A 5,956-nucleotide genomic window follows, 5' to 3' on the forward strand; every position below is an offset into this window, starting at 1 on the left:
CGCGCGCATGCGCGCGCCCTTCCCTAGCTGATCAAAGACAAAGAATCATAGGGCCTGGCTAACCACACCCTATTTTCCCTCCTTCCCTACACTAGTCTGCTGCCCCTATGATTCTATCATGCCCAGCTGGACTCCCTGTTCTCCACTGAGATCAGAAAATCAGGAACTCCCACTGAGTGTCATCTGAGTCATCTCTGAACTGCACTACCAGGCCAGCCTGGTGCTCAGCAGGGCACAGGACACCAAAGGCTGGCTGGTTGCTTGCTTCTTAGATGTGGTCTGAAACAGAAGGTGCTTTTCTGGCTGTGCAGCACCTGTAAGGATGGAGCCAGACCAGCAGTGGCCTTTCCTAGTAACTTAACTACTAGTGCTCTCTTCCGGGGATCATGAAACAAGGCCTTGCCCTGGTTCAGGAAGTCAGGTGAGCTCTGCCTGTAAGGACTACCAGTCATGGAGATGGTGAAGTCCAAGGGCAACCCACCAAATGAGGCCCTTTGCCACAGGGGACACAGACAAGGGACTGCAGAATCCTCCTTGCTACTACGAGCTATCATAACAAGCCTATCAGAATGGTTATACAGAGGTGATGTCATCAAATGCTGAGAAGTGGAAGGTCTGAAGATACAACCACCCTGGAAGCTGGACTGTTTTCTTATAAAATCAAACATATAATTTACCATATAATCCAGCAATTGTACTCTTGGGCATTTATCCCACAGAAATTACAACATGAATGTTCAGGGCAGCTTTATTTGTAATAGTGAACAACTGGAAGCAACCTGGCAACAACTCAGATGTCCTCAGTGGGTGAATGGTTAAATGAGCTGTGCAACATTCATGCCATGAACTACTCTTCAGCCAAAACAAGGAATAAACTAATACTAGTAATAACTTGGATGAATCCTGAGCACATTATACTGAGCGAATAAAAAGCAATCCCAAAGGGTATCATATTGTCTAATCGATTCTATTTGTATAACACTATTTTTTTGTTTGTTTGGTTTTTTGAGACAGGGTCTCACTATGTAGTTGAGACTGACCTGGAACTCACTATGTAGCCCAGGCTGGTCTCGAACTCACAGAGATGCTCCTGCCTCAGCCTCCCGAGTGCTGGGATTACAGGTGTGTAACACCACGCCTGGCTGTATAACATTCTTGAAGTGACCTAATTTTCGAGATGGAGAACAGATTAGTAGATGCAGGGATAGGGTGGAGTACTCAAGGGACAAAGTAATAATATGGGCTAGAGGGAAGTATGTGTGGTTATAAAACACTAACAAGAGGAACCTAGCATGTGGCAATGGAATACTTTAGTATTTTGTGTTTTTTGTTGTTGTTGTTGAGACAGGGTCTCACTATTTAGTCCAGATTGGCCCTGAACTCACAGTGATCCTCCTGCCTCAGCCTCCCAAATGCTGGAATTACAGGTGTGTGCCACCACACCTGACTTACTTTAGCTACTTGACATGGAGATCATCACTTGAACCTACACATGTGATAAAATTGCACAGAAAACACATGATCAGGAGAGTATGAGTTAAACAGGAAACCTGAAGGTGAGAGGTGGATTCTATGTCAGTATTCTGGATATGACATTGTATTACAGTTTTGCAAGATTTTACCAGCAAGAGAAACTAGGTAGAAGGCAATACTACAAAGAAGTATTTTGCATTCCTTTTTTTTTGGGTGGTAATGGAGATTAAAAACAGGGCCTTTTCACTGAACTATATCCCCAGCCCTCTTTTTTGGAAGACAAGGTTTTGCTAAACTGTCCAGGCTAGACTCAAATTTGAGATCCTTCTGCCTCCCAGATTGTTTGGATTACATGCATGTGCCATCACATATGACTCCTTTGTGTTACATCTGTATGTGAATTTAAAAATAAAAAAATTAATTTATGAAACCTGTCCATTCATCGCAGAGACATCTATGAAGCCAACCCCTGTAATGAATTCCAGAAGAGCTAGGAGTGCTCATCAGCATTGAAATAGCTGTGGTGTGAAAGGTTCTCAAGCACCAGAGGCCACAATGGAAAAGCCCAGGAACTGGAAGTAGGCATTTTGCCCAATGCTGTCTCAAGGTAACAGGGCTCTGGGAGCTCTCAGTCAGGAGCACTTACTTCCCACTATGTTCAAAATTGCTCAGGCTTGGAAGACTTTTTTAAAAAATAAATTTTATTTCATTCCTCCCTAAATGTCCTCTCCTCCCTATGTACAAAAGCTGTTTCCAATTTTTCCTTCTATTTTCATTTTTTTCTTGTCTCTTTCTTTCTCCCCCCGCTTCCCTTTTGAACATTTTCTTCCCATTTTCCAATATCTATTATCCATTTTAGTCCATATTTCCACTTTTGGTTACACCAGTGAAACAATGCGGTATTTAAACGTGTCTGATTTATTTTACTTCAGAGTATGGTCCCATTATTTAGCTGTAAATGTCTGGAGCTCATCCTTCATGACAACAGTACTCCATTACGGAAAAAAAAAAAAAAAACCCACACAAAAGAACACAAAACCCCACAACCCATATCTTTATCTACTTGTTGGCTGATGGGCATTTGGGCTGTTTCCAAGATTTAGCTATTACAAACTGTGCTGCTATAAACATAGGTGTGCCTATATTGCTGTGGTAGGATGCTTTTAATTCTTGTGAGAAGATACCAAGAAAAGGAACAGCCGAGTCAAATGCAGCCTCTAGGTTTAAGTTTTTTGAAAAATCCCCACACTGATTTCCACAGTGGTTACACCAGTCTACACTCCCACCAACAGGGTGAGAAGGGTTCCTTTTCCCCTCCAGCACCTCTACCATTTGTTACTAATTGCTTTTTCTTTTGGGGGCCCATATTGATGTGGTATGATTCTTTTAATTCTTTTGGAAAGATACTCAGCAGAGGGTCAGCTGGGTCAAATGGGACCTCTAATCCTAATTGATTGAGGTATCTCCGTATTGATTTCCACAGTGGTTGCACCAGTCTGCACTCCCACCAACAATGGAACAGGGTTCCTTTCTCCCCACAACCCTGCCAACATTTGTTATTGGTTGATTTCTTGGGAGCAGCCATTCTTTCTGGGGTGAGGTGGAATCTCAGTGTTGTTTTCATCTGCATCTCTTGAATGACCAGTGATGCTGAACATTTTTTTTCATATATTTATTTGCTGTTTTTACTTGTCTGAGAAATGTCTGTTCAATGAACTACTGAGCTAAATCTCTGGCCCCCCATTTTAGTATTTAGATCTTTAATCCACTTTGATTTTAATTTAGTGCATGGTGAAAGATAGGGGTCTAGTTTTAATCTTTGGAGGCTGAAATCCAGTTTTCCCAACACCAGTTATTAAAGAGGCTATCTTTCCTCCAGAGAGGATGGTTGGCTCCTTTGTCAAAGATTAGGTAGCTGAATATGTCTGGAGTTGTTTCTGCATCTTCTAATCTATTCCACTAATCCTTGCTTGGGTCTGTTTCTTTGCAATAGCATGCCGTTTTTATCACAGTGGCTCTGTAGTATAGTTTCAAGTTGGGGATTGAGATACTCCCCATCATGTCTCTGTTGCCTAGAATTGCTTTTGCTATTCTAAGTTTCTTCTGGTTCCAAATGAATTTTTGTTTTCTCTAGTTCTGTGAAATATACTGTTGGGATTTCAATTGGGATTGTACTGAATCTGTATAGCAATTTTGGAAGTATGGCCATTTTCACTATATTGGTTACGGGTTGATTTCTTGATAGCAGCCATTCTTTCTGGAGATGGACTCTCCGCATTGTTTTAATTTGCATTTCACAAATGATCAGTAAGGTTGAACATTTTTTCATATATTTATTTGCTATTTCTAATTCTTCATCTGAGAAGTGTCTTTTCATTTCAGATGCCTATTTTTGGACTGGGTCTTTAAGTTTTGAGGGTCTGATTTTTTTGAGTTCTTTATATATTCTAGATAATAGTTCTTTTTGGGGGGGTATCAGGGGTCGAACTTGGGCCCTTGAAGTTGCAAGGCAGGCATTAGAACCACTGAGCCAAATCCCCAGCCCCTAGGTAATAGTCCTTTATCTGATGAATAGCTGGCAAAAATTTTTTCCACTCTGTGGGTTGTCTCTTCACTCTGTTGGTGGTTTCTCTTTCTGTGCAGAAGCTTTTTAATAAGATAAGGTCCCCATTGTTCTTTGTAGTATTTCCCATGTGGTCTGGATTTTGTTCATGAAGTCTTTGCCTACTCCTATGCCCTCAAGCATTCTACCTATTCTCTCTTCCAGTAGATTTAGTGTTTTTTTGGCAGGGGGTACTGGGGATCGAACTTGGGTCCTTGTGCTTGGAAGGCAGGTGGCGGAACCACTGAGCTAAAATCCCCAGCCCTTAGTGTTTTTGTTTTAATATTTACACTTTTGATCCATTTCGATTTTAGGTTAGTGTGTGGTAAAAGATGTGGGTCTAGTTTCAATCTTTGGCATATGAAAAGCCAGTTTTTCCAGCTCTATTTATTAAAGAGTCTTTCTTCCAGTGAAGGTGTTTGGCTCCTTTGTCAAAGATAAGGTGGCTGAGTATGTCTGGAGTTGTTTCTGAATCTTCTAGTCTGTTCCACTGATCCTCAGGTCTATTCTTTTGCCAGTACCATACTATTTTTATCACAGTAGCTTTGTGGTATAAATTTAAGTCAGGGACTGTGATACCCTCTAACTTGCCTTTGTTGCCCAGAACTGCCTCTGCATTATTCTAGGTCTCTTCTGGTTCCAAACGAATTTTATGATTGAAACTTAAGAGACTTTGCACACACCTGTATTCCCTGGTTACCAACCAAGAAAACAAAGCATGGATGGGATAGCTACATCTCTGGACAGAAGGGGAGATGGCAGGCAGTGCTCAGGTCTCCAAAAGAATGATCCTCCAATACACCTTCCCTGCACAAGGGGCAAGCTTGCCCAGAGAAGAGGAGCTGCTGTGTTTAGCTGAACCTAATGATCAGGCTGACAGCCCAAAGCTGGGTCATTTACTAAGCTGTGCTCAGTAGTTGTGTGGCTTGGTAATTAAAGCCTTGAGTGACTCCATAAGGTAGGGATATTGATCATACCCACTACATGGTTGAAGCACATGAGGCTCAGAAGGGCTAGATAACATGCTCAGACTTGCCAGTGGTCACGGCAACCACATCTGCCCTGAATGCATAGCCCCTCACTCTGCCCCTCAGGCCCTGAGCCCTCCCACTTGGGCAGGGGCTACAGATTTGAAGCTTTTCACTTTATACCACTTCTACAGCATCCTACTGGGACCTGCAGCCAGTAGCAGAGGGACACCACAGCCAAGATATCACTGCTGGGGCAGGAAGGGCCAGGGCCTAGCTATGCCTCAAGCAAGCTCCTACTTGCCTTCTGGCCTTTGCAGCACCATCATCTGTTTAGTGGGCAGAGGTGGGGACAATTATAAATGGCCAACGGCACACTATAGCCACATGCCTTTGGCAGACTCCATTCTCTTATTCAAGGCCAGACATAGCCTCCTATCACTGCAACTGGGAGCAAGATCCCTGCTGTGGGGATCCCTTCTCCCCATTTTTCTGAAATTTACTCTGAGTCATTCCTTTGGCACTAAGAATCCAGAAGCCAGGGAGCGGTATGAACCAACAAGCCTGAGTTCAAACCCCAGCCCTGTCCTGTACTAGCCGTGTGGCACTGTCTCCTTGTAGGTGTAGAAAGGGAGGGATGACATGGGCTATACCACAGAAGCCAGCCAGGTTGAGGCTGACCTGGGGATGGCATGGTCCTACTGGTATCTGGGACAGAGAAAACCGGGACATTATTTCTACCATGCCCGACCCAGCCCAGGGACAGTTTTCCCTAAGAACTGGATGCTTACAGCAATTGTTGAAGCCAACCACTACCAATGCCTGGCAGGTAAGAATGAATCACTGAGCTCTCAGGCATGGATTTGTTTGGCCTAAAAGTCCCAAAGGAAGCAGGTTTTTTTTTTTTTTTTTT

At 43.2% G+C, this 5,956-nt stretch overlaps 1 protein-coding gene and 1 long non-coding RNA gene across 5 annotated transcripts in view; one reads left to right on the forward strand and one right to left on the reverse strand.

The window, feature by feature from the left end:
- Positions 1 to 5,956, forward strand: part of LOC104873363 — a 66,666-nt gene that overhangs the window by 59,645 nt on the left and 1,065 nt on the right. Inside the window, exon 2 of the long non-coding RNA XR_783443.3 lies at positions 1,922 to 2,080. This is a non-coding gene — a long non-coding RNA (uncharacterized LOC104873363). The remainder of the gene's footprint in view (positions 1 to 1,921; positions 2,081 to 5,956) is intronic.
- Positions 1 to 5,956, reverse strand: part of Dlgap4 (DLG associated protein 4) — a 126,909-nt gene that overhangs the window by 25,088 nt on the left and 95,865 nt on the right. The gene's annotated exons all lie outside the window — the stretch shown is intronic.

Source organism: Fukomys damarensis, unplaced genomic scaffold (assembly GCF_012274545.1).
Source record: "Fukomys damarensis isolate Sample0158 unplaced genomic scaffold, DMR_v1.0_HiC HiC_scaffold_22, whole genome shotgun sequence".
Classification (NCBI taxonomy): Eukaryota; Metazoa; Chordata; class Mammalia; order Rodentia; family Bathyergidae; genus Fukomys; species Fukomys damarensis.